Source organism: Podarcis melisellensis (assembly GCF_964234715.1).
Source record: "Podarcis melisellensis genome assembly, chromosome: 1".
NCBI classification, from domain to species: Eukaryota; Metazoa; Chordata; class Lepidosauria; order Squamata; family Lacertidae; genus Podarcis; species Podarcis melisellensis.
Window position 1 is genome coordinate 33020800 of NC_138528.1, and position 13672 is coordinate 33034471.

Sequence of the window (13672 nt, forward strand, 5' to 3'; positions counted from 1 at the left end):
GAACGTGATCCGTGCGGGAGGCACGTTCGCAACCCACATTGTTTGCAACCCACAGCGCCATGTCTGCGCATGGGCGGGTTGCGATTGGGCACTTTTGTGCATGCGCAAAGCGCGATTTAGTGGCTTTGCACATGCGCGAGCGCTGAAACCCAGAAGTAACCTGTTCCGGTACTTCCGGGTTCGGCACGGTGTGCAACCTGAAAGTGCTCAACCTGAAGTGTCTCTAACCCAAGGTTTGACTGTATCTGTATTGTGAGGGGAGTGGCTTCTATGAGACATAAACAGGGAAAATAATGATTTGGCCATGAGATTATCCGTATGACAACTAGCCTACTTGTGATACAGATCCAATTATTGGCAACACACGTCTTAGCTACATCAAGATTGGATTACTGCAATATGCTCTACTTCCATGGTTCCCAAAAGGTGTGGTGTGGCAGGAGAGGTTGGAAGATTCAAGGACAATCAAAGACACATTTAAATATTTCAGTTTAGTATAAAATTATCTTTGGGGTTTTTTTTGTTTTTTGCAGAATATGGATAAATATCTTTTCAAAACGAGAGCAAGAGCATCAAGTGATACTGAGGACAGTCCTTGTTGTGATGCAGAATTACTGTTTTGTGCTAGAGAAAACTCATTTATAATTAAATTTTGGGAATGATTCATGATCTTAAGTAGCTGCGTTGTTTTATACTGTCAGGATGCCCCATGATGATATTATAAAGTAGCCGTGTCCTATGCTATAAATCAAGTACTGCTAGGAGTTGGTTCTTTTTGTTTTCCAGTGTATTTCTTATCAATAAAACAAAACCTGTGTGGTGCAAACAAATTTTTATTCTGAAAGTGTTGCCCAGAAGAAAAAGTGTGAGACCCACTATTCAGCATTGAGCTGCCTTTGAGAATTCTACACATCCTATCTTGTAATGCCTGCCAGTTTTGTTCTGGGTATAATTCATAGCCTTAGTGATTACCTAGGAGCCCTAAATAGCTTGGATCCAGGATACCTGGGAAATGGCCTCTTTGTGCATCTTTTTGCCTACCCCATGGTTTCAGAGGAAAGGCACTTCTCTGTGTCCCACATAGGGTGGAAGCACTGCTGATGACAACAAAAGATAAGAGCTAGTCAGTGGCTGTGCCAATATTGTGAAACAACTTGCCCCATGAAGCACTGTAATTCTGTTCTGGCTATCTTTCTCCTGCTGGCAAAAACATTTTTATTCTGGTATGGTTGAGGGAAGCTGCAGATTGGTGTTAGCAGCCAATCACCCTGAAAGTGACTGCCATAGAGCTGTGTGTGTGTGTGTGTGAATATCCAGACTGGGAGGAATGGCATTCTTAGTTTCTTCCCAGAGCCCCATAACTGGCAGACTACATAATTTCATTTCTTTGGAACTGCAACTCTCTTTTAAAAATTTTTTTGAAAAAAAACAATTGCGACAAGATCAGTTTAATCAAAGGTCATTAGAAAATCAAAGATCATTAGAAAATATTAAACAATGACTTCACTCTTCTAATCACTGGATCGAAGCACATAAATGTGCAAATGCACTAAGTGACATGTACATTTGGTACATATAGCTGATTTTAAAATTATTTCCCCCCTCATATTTACATGTCCAATCCAACCCTAGGTAACCAGTAAAACACAAATTCAGATTGCAATCCAGCTACAATGCATACCAAGCACAAAAGCTTTCTAATGATCTTTGATTAGTTCTTTATTAAATTCATCAACGGAGCAAAGAAAATTTAATAATCTTCACCATTTGTCATCTTTCTGATTAGAGTTTTGATTAGAACTTTAGGCTTTTATTTGCCTCCTTTCTATCCATTGCCATTATAACGCTGTTCCTTTCTTCCAATTTAATAGGTAGGATGGCAGAGCAGAAGAACATGTGCCTGATTGGTATTCATCTGGAAATGCACAAGTTAGTAGACTAAAGCTAACGGCAGTTTATTCAGCATACAGATAGCATTGGGGGTGGCGGTGGGGTGGACCTGAATATTGTTCCACTGTAGGTCCAGAGATTGCCGATGACCTGCATGCTTGTTGCCCTCAGAACCAAGTGTGGCAACTTATTAAATTGACAAATGAGATCACAGTAGAAGAAAAAGAAGAAGAGTTTGGATTTGATATCCCACCTTTCACTCCCCTTCAGGAGTCTCAAAGCGGCTAACATTCTCCTTTCCCTTCCTTCCGCACAACAAACGCTCTGTGAGGTGAGTGGGGCTGAGAGACTTCGAAGAAGTGTGACTGGCCCAAGGTCACCCAGCAGCTGCATGTGGAGGAGCAGACACGCGAACCTGGTTCCCCAGATTACAAGATTACCGCTCTTAACCACTACACCACACTGGCTCATACATTTTATGCTAGAACAGAGGTCCCCAACCTTTTGGGGTCATTGCACATATTTGGAATTTTGAGAAAGTTCTGTTGGAGCATAGCATGTCACAAAACAGTAGCCATGTGGTCGTGGCAAAATGTTCGCCACAATTAAAAGAGCAGAAAAGGAGGAAGGGCCACAAAATGGAGTGGGCATGGCCACACATCAATAGGGAGAAAGGCATCTAGATCAGCCAATTGGTGTCTCTCTGCTGATAGGGGCAAAGAGGGGACCTTCTTGTTGGAATGTTAAGGTTAGTAGGAAAGGATATATTGAATATATATTTTCCTTCCTTTACTCATGCTAGTGAGTGATGTAGCACAGCAAATAAAGCTGGAAGTTAGTTTGCAGATTCGTTTGAATCTCTTAGTTAAGATTATTTCTTGGTGTCCCCTTTAATCCCTCTTAAAAGAATAAAGACACGAGAGTCTTTCTGGGTAAAGTAACAAAATGTTTACTCACATTTCAGTTCATGATATGATCCCTGAAAGGCAGGCTTTACTTAGTGGTTACATAAAGAAAGAGACTGTGGGTTCATCTCAAAAGGAGACTGAACTCATGTGCTGCTGGCTGAGAGCCAGCAGACAGCAAAATTACATTAAGACAAAATGGCCGCAGAAGAGCAGCATGGCAGCAAAAGAACAGCAACAAGACAATAGCAGCATCAAGACGAACTAGACTGCAAGTGAGAAAATGGCTGCATGATTTGGCTCATTTATGGAGTCTACCTTTAAAAATGGCTTGGGAACTTCAGTGGCACAGAATCTTGCTGTGGGTTGGAAAGAACACATTATGGCAATTCCAGAATATCTTAACTGGTTACCAATATACATCCAAGGGTCCAAAATGCTATTTTTAAAATCTTGAAACCCATATATGTTAGGGATCTCCACCCCACCCCCATAAGCCCCTTACAGGATTTTACACAGAGAGGGCCTCCACTTCAAATGTATCTTTCTTGGAGATGAGATCACTTTCTGTTGTTGTTTTTTTAATAATATTTATTGGGGTTTCAAAAAGGTTTACAGAAATAAAAAAGAGAAAGAAAAAACAGAAAAAATACATAATACAAAAAAAAGAAAAATATAAAAAACAGTTAAAAACACATCCAACTTTCCATGTCTTATTTTCATTTGCTTGTTTCCTTGACCTCCTCACACCTCCCTTTTTTGTATTCTAGTTCCATTAGTTATTTCAGCAAATCCTTTCCACCTTGTTTTTATCTTAATAATTTATCTTAATTTATTATAGCTTTACATTCTGACCTGTTAACAATCCACTTTTACTTCTCTAGATATCTCGAGATCACTTTCTGTTAGGAGCAGAGTCTTTTCAGTTGTAGCCCCAGACCTGTAAAATACATTCTCTCTCTTAAGGCATTTGGTCTAATTTCAGAGACAATGGTACCAGGCACGTAGGGTTAAATGAAGTGGTGCTATATTTATAGTTGTTTTGCTTTTGAATGGTTTTCTTTAAACATTTCATAATTTTGAATATGTTAAAGAGTTTACATTGTTATTGCATGAAAACCGTCTTGAGAACATTGATGCTAAAGGCAGTAAAGAGATGTGGCAAGTAAATAAATAAATTCTCTTGTTTTCAGATGGTACTTATATAAGATCAGAATCTGCCTTTCCACTTGGATAAGTACCTTGTTCCATAAGGCCTTGACACAGTATAATACAATGTTTTATTCATTAAGTGGCAGGCATTAATAATGAGAGTACAGGAGTCAGGGATATTTCGTTATTTCTCCGATTCACTGTGTTATTTTTCGAAAGCAAAAGAATTTTTTTTTCTTGCATCTTGAAGTGATTGTGTTTAAATGCATGTAAATTGCAAGCTTTGAGGCAGGTTCTGTCTTCCAGTCAAAGGTCTTCAGTGACTGAGAAATATATCAAGGAAACTCTTTTGTTTTTGAACTAATATGAAAAATATCTAGAAATGTTTTATTTTGGGACAGCTACCAGGCTCCACTATGCTGGGCACAGTGTCATTTGTGGAAGGATCCACATTGTGAATAGGAAAGCGCTGTTTTCCCTCAGTCCTTGCAAACATACAGGCACTGAACACACCAGGTCAGTACAGGGAATGAGCAGTTTATGTCACCTCTGTAATCTGGATCCAGCCAATTGCTCATCTAGTCCAACATCTTCTTCTCACAGTGACTGACTAGATGCCTGTGGGCAACCCACAAGCAGGACGCAAACACAATAGCACCCTCTCCTTCTGTAGTTTCCCACAACTGGAATTAGAAATATTACTGCCTCTGTATTCACACTTTCCACTTCACATGGCCAAAGAATGTGGAATCCGATTTACAGTCATACCTCGTGTTGCGTTAGGTTCATGTTGCGTCTTTTCGGCTTGCAAACCCGGCAAACCCGGAAGTGTACATTTCCAGGTTTTGCCGCACATGCGTGTGCAAAAGCATTCTGTGTGCTTTGTGCATGTGCAGAAGCGTTATGCACACTTTGCACATGCGCAGAAGCACTCTATTGCACTCAGAGCGCTTGCGCAGAACTGCTGCTCTAGTTGCGGACTTTTCGGGGTGCAAATGGCACCCCGGAATGGATCGTGTCCACAACTAGAGGTACCACTGTATTTTTTAAAATGAAGACCATAACATGAGCTGTGTTTGATCAGACCAGAGTTCCTCTCTTATCTCCTGACAAACTCTCGCCAATGGGAGTAAGAAAGAACATAAGAATTTAGAGACATTAATTATGACCACTGAAATTTTGTTATATTTTTGTAACTTTTCTGATGTTGGAAGCCACCTTGAGTTTAATTGCAAGAAGGCGGGATGCAAATAGATGAAGATAGATCTGACCGATACAGTATTCTTAGACCTTGCATAATTGTATTCAATTGTATCTATTTTAATTCAAAGATGTAGAATGGAGAGCCAGTGTGGTGTAGTGGTTAAGAGCGGTAGTTTCATAATCTGGGGAACCGGGTTCGCGTCTCTCCTCCTCCACATGCAGCTGCTGGGTGACCTTGGGCTAGTCACACTTCTCTGCAGTCTCTCAGCCCCACTCACCTCACAGAGTGCTTGTTGTGGGGGAGGAAGGGAAAGGAGAATGTTAGCCGCTTTGAGACTCCTGAAGGCGAGTTGAAAGGCTGGGTATCAAATCCAAACTCCTCCTCCTCCTCCTCTTCTTCTTCTTCTTCTTCTCCTTCTCCTTCTCCTTCTCCTTCTCCTTCTCCTTCTCCTTCTTCTTCTTCTTCTTCTAGAACCCCATTTCTGCCAAGCGCCACATTTCCTTAGCAGTAATATGTCAGAGGCTGCAATGTGGGGGTGGGCGGGGAAATAGCCCCAAATGGGCAGGGCACATCTCTTCCCCACCCCCAGGCTTTCTCTTCCTCTCCTCCACTTGGTGGAGATCCAGAATGGATCACTCTTAGCAAAAATCTGAACTAATCGCTGGAAAGGACATGTTTTCACTTCCTCTTCCCGTTTCATCCGTTCCATCTTTCACACCATTTCCTCCTCCTGGGCTTCCTCCACCTGCATGAAATTATTATTAGACCAAGGGCCACATGAAATGAGTGTCATATTCATGTTTTAATCTGATGTTTTACATGACTTTTCACAAGTAGCCATACCATCCAGGAGAGGCTGAGGTGGAAACAAAAAAAAGGAGAAATGATAACTGAATAAACAAACAAAGCTGGCTGATGGCTGAAAAGCCGGGGTGTAAAAATGTTGATAAGATCACATTAACAAATCAGAGTTTTACCCTTGCAAACTGCACTTTATTTAAAAGTCCTTAATTAAATGGGGAAATAGGCTTGTGAGAGTGTAATGGGATTAATCATCTTGTTAGGCGGGGTGCGGGCGGTGCAGTGGAGTATTGAAATAACTTCATGGTTGACATGGCCAGTTTTCAGATTAGCTCTGCTTTTCACAGACACTTGTTGGAATAGACGGCGGGGGTGTTAACCCCTCAGACATTGAGCTAATCGGTCCTCAAATGTCGGTTCATCTAGAAAAGTGGAATACGTATATGCTTGCCTTGACTGTCCACCTCTAGCATTTATAGCGAGGGTAATAGCATTTAAAATGGTCATTTTTATACAAAAAACATTTTGCCGTTTTAATGCATTGTTGATGGCTTTCATTCTCCCCAACCCACCCCCACCCGCCTTAATTCATACTTAATTATTCCCCTTTTGGAGAGCAGTTTAATGCCTGTTTCAAAATAAGACTGAGCAACACCTGGATGTTGCTCTGTAGATCTCATCAGCTGGAGCTCTCACACACTATTCTGTCGCAGACAAAAGCTGAGGACCTGATTAATGATACACACTTTGTTTTCATGGAACAAGCAACCTCATAAGCTAGACTCGCTGCTCGCACCTTTCTCCATACTATGGCACTGTAAATTCAGCACCGTATGAGCCAGAGAACAATCCTAACGCTGAGATCATCACAACTTCATAATAAATTACAGTGCTGTTTAAATAAAGTAGCTTTGCCTGATCTAGCTGCCATTTTCACATGGCTTTCTCCCCTCTACTGTGCAGATGTCTTTATGTATGATTCAGGCACAACACATTGGCACCAGAGCGCATGGGCTCCTCAATCACCACTTGGATTGTGTGTTGTGTGATGCATCTACTTTGTTCAGGAGGTCATCTCATGGTGGATGGGAGGCTGCATGTTGGCTCATCACCATATGGGCACCCATGTGGGTTCTGGCAATCTTTCTTTGGCGATCAATCATAGCCGAGTAAGATTGTCTTCCATAAACACGGTTTTAACAACGAGTCCGTAAGAGACTGTGGAGTCCAGTTCTGGATCCACACATCCTTTCACAGTGGGGACATTGGTTTCCAGGCAGGAGTTGATCACGGTGTGGATTTGCCAAGCGTGCCTTCCTCCTAACACATTTCTCCCTTGTGTCCTGAGTTTGAGTGTCTTCAAAGCCCATGACACCTTTCGTAAAGGCTGTTCTCCAACTGGTGGCTCGCAGGCCAGTGTTTCCCAGTTGTCAGTGTTTATACTACGTTTTTAAAGATTTTCCTTGAGGCAGTCTTTAAACCTCTTTTGTTGACCACCAGCATTACGCTTTCCATTTTAAAGTTTGGAATTGCTCCCAGTTAAGCCGGGGCAAACCAGTAAAAAAGACATAGCTCCTTCCAAGCTGCTCAGGGGGGGGGGGAATGAAAATCATTTACATTAGGTCCTTCTCCTGCGTGGGTTATTTTCTTTGATTACCAGCCAATGCATTATTATGATTATGATATGATTATTTTAAGACCATCTGCATAACTACATTATATCACAGGGAAAGGGGAAAAATCATATAGAACTTTAACATTTAATATAACATTTTAAACAAAAGCAAAAAATAAAGAGCTCTTGGTTTAGTTTGGAACAGTAATGGATAACTGGCTGCCTCTGGGCAATTTTCTGTCATCCTAAGAACAAGCGCATGATTTCTGTGCAATGACTGAGCAATGAATTCTATAACTTGAAGCCATTTCTATTAGATAGTGCCAACTTTACATTGAGCTGACTGTTATGTATTCAGTGGCCTGTGTTTGCCTGAGCTTGAGTCTGGGCTAAGGATTCTGAGCCCCTGTGTTCTGATTCGATACATGATATCCAAACACAGAACATTTCAGGATTTGGGCCACTGCCATTGGCCTTTAAACTTGAGTTACGATTCGCAGCTTGGGAGTTTAGACAGCCAGTTACGGTGAGAGTGGCCCAGGCCTTTAGAAATGTATATAAGCAGTTGCTTTGCCTCTGTGGTCCAGTTCTGTTTGTTCAATAAAGGTTCTTGCTGTTATCACTAGGTCTTGCTTTGTGGGAACCCAGCTACTCTTCACTGACCATGACTGGTTTAGAAGGACATAGAAAGATAATGTGGAAATCCTTTCCAGAACAAAAGATGCACAATGGGTAAACACAGCTTCTCCCATCTTCATTTTATGATATTAGTAAGATAAACAATCTCAAATATTATCGGCGATGAATAATATTTGTTGCTGCCATGAATTAAATCTGCATGTACAAGTTCCTTTCTGCCTTCAGACTTCTCTCTTTCCTCCAACAATCTAACAGGGCTTTAGCTTCATTGCAGAAAGCTTTCCTTGCATACATGATGTCACAGGTCACTTGCTGGCACTACAAGTTTTTTGCTGCCTCTACCTGTCTTTATTGTGTATTTATTTTGAAGAGTTTGTTTTGATGTTTTATTGCTGTATGAATTCAGTTATGTATATTCTTTTGTTGTACCCTAGTATCAACATTGATGAAAGATGGATTATACATATTTTTCAAAAATAAATAAATAAAAACAAAGCACAATGGTCTTTTAACTAATGGTTTGGATACAGTGAAAGATTACATCATACCTGGTTGCAGAAATGAGTCTTTATTAAGAGAATATGCTGATGTCAGTTCAGCCCAGGAGTTTTGCTCCATTCCTGGGGCATCTTCTTAAACTAGGACTTTTACTCATTTTAACCATCTACCTTTTTTATTAATGAGGATAGGTAGGTTTCTAGAGTAAATTGTCTCTCCCTTTCCTGATCATTTGGTTGCTCAATTAACTATGTCTTAAATTAATCAGTGTGCCAAAAAAAATAATGAAAAGTAGTAGGACTAAACAATACTGAAAATTTGATTGTGTGTTATATATGGAATGGAGCTATTCAGTGAAATCTTCCAATTGTGATAACTCCTCTCTCCTGATTACAATTACTTCAAAGCTGTAGTGAAGGTATTGTAATATGCCTCTGAAACTGGCTGTTATGTGCTTTAATTTTTTGTCCTATATGTCCTTAAATAAATTTGCATTATGGTAATACCTAAACCGGGACAGTAAGACACAACAACTATAACGTGTGTGTGTATTCATAATTCATATATATATATATATATATATATATATATATATATATATATATATATGAATTTATATACCACTCTTCATCAAATTGTCTCAGAGTATATCCACTTATGTAGCAGTAAGCCGCAAAGAACTCAGTGGGACTTACTTCTGAATACGCATGCATATGATTATGCTGTAATCATAATAATGCCAGACTACAAATTGGTGGCTGGATGGTTACGTGGGAGCCGGTTGAAGTTAAATCCTTCGAAGACAGAGGTCCTCTGGCTGGGATGGGACGATATGGGATTGAGGGGGCAACTCCCATCTCTTGCGGGGGTGCAATTAGTGCCAGCACCGTCCGTTAAGAGTTTCGGTGTAATCTTTGATACCTCCCTCTCTATGGAGGCACAGATTACAGCTATAACAAAGGCGGCATTTTTTCATCTCCGCCAAGCTAAGCAGTTGGCTCCTTACCTCTCTCGCCCTGACCTAGCCACTGTGATCCACGCGACGGTCACTTCCAGACTGGATTATTGTAATTCGCTCTACATGGGGTTGCCCTTGAGACTGACCCAGAAACTCCAGCGGGTGCAGAATGCCGCGGCGAGACTCCTTACGGGGTCCTTGCTGCGAGATCACATTCATCCAGTGCTATACCAGCTGCACTGGCTCCCGGTGGAGTACAGGATCAGGTTTAAGGTGCTGGTTTTAACCTTCAAAGCCCTATACGGCCTAGGACCCTCGTACCTACGGGACCGCCTCTCCTGGTATGCCCCACAGAGGAACTTATGGTCTTCAAATAAAAACATCTTGAAGGTCCCAGGCCACAGAGAGGTTAGGCTGGCCTCAACTAGAGCCAGGGCTTTTTCGGCTGTGGCTCCGATCTGGTGGAACGCTCTGTCACTAGAGACTAGGGCCCTGCGGGACTTGATATCTTTTCGCAGGGCTTGCAAGACAGAACTGTTCCACCAGGCCTTTGGTCAGGGCGCAGCCTGACTCCCTCCTTTGGCAATCTTTACAGAACTTTAGTATGGTTGCCATCAATTTTGATTTTAATTAATTTTTATAATGTTTTTGGAATGTTGCACTATTTTAGTGTTGTTAGCCGCCCTGAGCCCGGCTTCGGCTGGGGAGGGCGGGATATAAATAAAATTTATTATTATTATTATTATTATGTATCTGTCTGTCTCTAACCCACTATTTACAGTCACATACACAGCAGCAGGGCAGTCCTGTGTGCATTTGCACACTGCAGCCTAACACAGACACAAAGATAGAGAGATAGAGATTGACATATTTAGAATGTCTAAGGGAATGCAATATGCTTGAATGCCTTTGTTTCTTTCATTATTGTTACGATCCAATACACGCTTACAGTGGAATCCCACTGATTCCAGTGTTGGACTTATTTCTGAGTGAACATGCATAGGATCAGGCATCAGTGAAGCTACAGTATTCAAATTATTTAACGCAGTCGTAAAAATGCACCTACTCCAAAGGTGAGTTAAGGATTGTTGCTCAATTGTACTATTTCACTAATAGACATATGGAAATACTCACAGAGACCAATCTCTACCTGCCACCGATGATACTGATCCTGCGAGCCAATTCCTAACTTTTTAAAATAAATGCTCAAAACTAAAAAAATTGAGCAACCTGTTTACAATTTGAGCTGAGGTGTCTCAGCTGTCTCTTGCTTTGTAGTGTAGGGATGATCGCTGCCTGCATGTGCGACCTTGGGGTGCGGGGCACACTCCCCCTCCTAGATAAAGCAACAGCTGTCTGAATCATGCCCTCTGTCTAACCTTTTGCAATCTCAGTAGTCTGCAGTGTCCTGTCTGTGACCTTTGTCTCTGAGACCTTTATCTCCTTCGTCATAGACTGTGCAAGGGGAAAGTGACGCAGTGGACAGGTGCCAAAATAACTTTGTACCACCCCACGATCTCGGGACTGGAAGATGTGTAAAAGTCACAGCCCAAAATGTATCTGCCTGGGTTTGCATATTGTGTCAATAAAAGGAGCCTCCACAGAGCTGGCCGGCAGCTTGCATGCAGCCCACTTGTGCGCAGCTCACCTGCATTATCAACTCCTGCCTCATGTCCTTCACTTCATTGTAGAGTACATTTTTATTCTGTTCTCCTTCCAAAGGGCTCACAGCAGCAAGATTCTCTTCCCACCCACCCATTTTATCCTCACAACAACCTTGCAAGGTAGGTTAGAAAGATAGCGTGTCTGGCCCAGGATCATTCAGTGAGCATCTCCACTGGGCTTCAAGAGGACTTGACCCTGGTCTCATTTCCAAGCCCATTACACCACTCTTGAGCTTCATGATAATGCTCTGCATTATACTGCAAAGCAGTTTTGCAAATATATCCTTCTTATAATACTTTTCCGGCCGTAAGTTAAATCAAAATCAGATCAGTGAGCAAAAGAGAAAAAAGATGGTAGTATTATTTAGGAGAGAGAAATTTGAATTAAGAAACTGAAAAGCTGTATAATGACATCACACATCTACTCCTTCCTTCAAAGTTAAACCCTTTCCAATTATAAAAGCCCATTTTACTTGTTTCAGGCTTTTGTATCGAAATATTTAAAAACTGCACTTAACTTATTCTTCATTTCTCAGATGGCTGATGCTGCCATTAACTTCGGCAGTCATATTATTAGAGAAATGGATTGTATTTCTTTGTAATCTTCTGCATGCATCTACAAATTGTGTTACTTTAAAGGTCAAGATAAGTCTTTTGTACCATAATGAGAGTAATGATGAATAATGGTACTTGTGTTCATAAATTAGGCCTTGTCCATAAACATCCTTTTACACAGATGCTCAGTGGAAATCTATTAAATATTAGCAGTCATCTGGGGAACTGGGTACAAAACAACCTTAAGGAGGCAGATTAATTGTAGGACTGTTTAGGTATCACAGTGAGGTTAATGCATCATGCTTTGCTAAAGCTGAATTGGGAGGGAATTTATTAGCTCAAAATGTTACACGAGAAAAGGTAAGTGGAGTTGTTGACATTAAATGTGAAGCCTAATCACCTAATAGTAAATATGGAATCATTCTATTTGTGATTACTTTATTGAAAGAGAATATTCCCATCTAGCTTTTTGCAAACCCGCTTAGAGACAAAACAAACATAATGCAGGCAACCTGTGCTTGGGTCTCCCAGTGTTGCTGTTCTTTAAATATAAGCCGCTGGGAAAGGGGGTGCTTAACATAGCTGTCAACTTTTCCCTTTTCTTGTGAGGAATCCTATTCGGAATAAGGGAATTTCCCTTTTAAAAAGGGAAAAGTTGACAGCTATGGTTAAGCCCCCCCCCCCCGAGCAATTTTTCCAATTTGTACTCCATCGTGGCTGCTATTAGCCCTATAGGAGCGGTATAGAGGTAATTGTATCGTTCCTCATTTTCTCCCCCATTTAAATTTTGGAAAAGGCATGTGGGAAAGAGTTAAAAATAATTTGATTATTTTCTGTTGCTCAAGCCTGGACCAACACATTCTGAACTCAATTTCCAAGGACAAGAAGATCCTCCCCGCCCCTTACCCACATTTCATGAAAAATAGCCAACCAGACAGGTTGTTTAATCTTACTTCTACCCGGGCAACAATGTCATACACAACAAGTGTCTCAGAAAAAAACGGGGCATCCCATTTTCTTGCATGAGAGCACAGTGGCCATTTTGGGTGCCATGATCTTGTGCCAAAAACAGCAGCACCCCCAAATACAAGTTTTTGGATGCTATGCAAGCACAGCCCCCAAAAGTGCATCTTTTGAGTTCTATGATCTTGTGCAGGTCACATGACTTACGGAGGACCATGGATGGTAAGATGTGCATCCCGGTTTTAGGACTCAAGATGTGAGAGGATATGCATTGTCCAGCACTACCACCATACCTGCGGAAAACAGATTAGCTTAGGAGGTGCATGATAGGCTACAGAGCACATGTAGCTTTGTCTTCCTGAAGGTTATCACTACTGACCTCCTCCCAGCATCTGCCATCTGAATGGACACCCTCTTCTGCCTATTATTATTATTATTATTATTAATTACCCATCCTTCAGCCTAAGGTCCCAAGGCAGGTTACAACATTACAGCATAATACTGAAAACGGTTTCAAATAACTTACAACCACAAAAATAAGGTTGATCCTAAAAACATAGCCAGGCTAAACAGGTGTGTCTTCAGTATTTGCTGAAAGCTGCACAATGAAGGCACCAGAAACAACTGTGTGGGGAGGGAGTTTAGCAGCTTAGGGGCCACCACAGAGAAGGTTTTCACCACAGCCCCAAGCATCTGAGGGTAGAAAAAACTACCAAGAGGGCTGCCTCTGCCCATCTTAACACTCAAGAGGGTCTGTAGGGAAGATGGTGGTCTTTCAGATATTTGGGGCCTAAGTCATTTAGGGCTTTGAACATTATTGCGAGCACC

At 41.4% G+C, this 13672-nt stretch overlaps 1 long non-coding RNA gene across 1 annotated transcript in view; it reads right to left on the reverse strand.

The window, feature by feature from the left end:
* LOC309372832 overlaps nt 1–10120 on the reverse strand; it is a 485159-nt gene extending 475039 nt beyond the window's left edge. Inside the window, exon 1 of the long non-coding RNA XR_014169700.1 lies at nt 9984–10120. This is a non-coding gene — a long non-coding RNA (uncharacterized lncRNA). The remainder of the gene's footprint in view (nt 1–9983) is intronic.
* Nucleotides 10121–13672: the final 3552 nt, after the last annotated feature.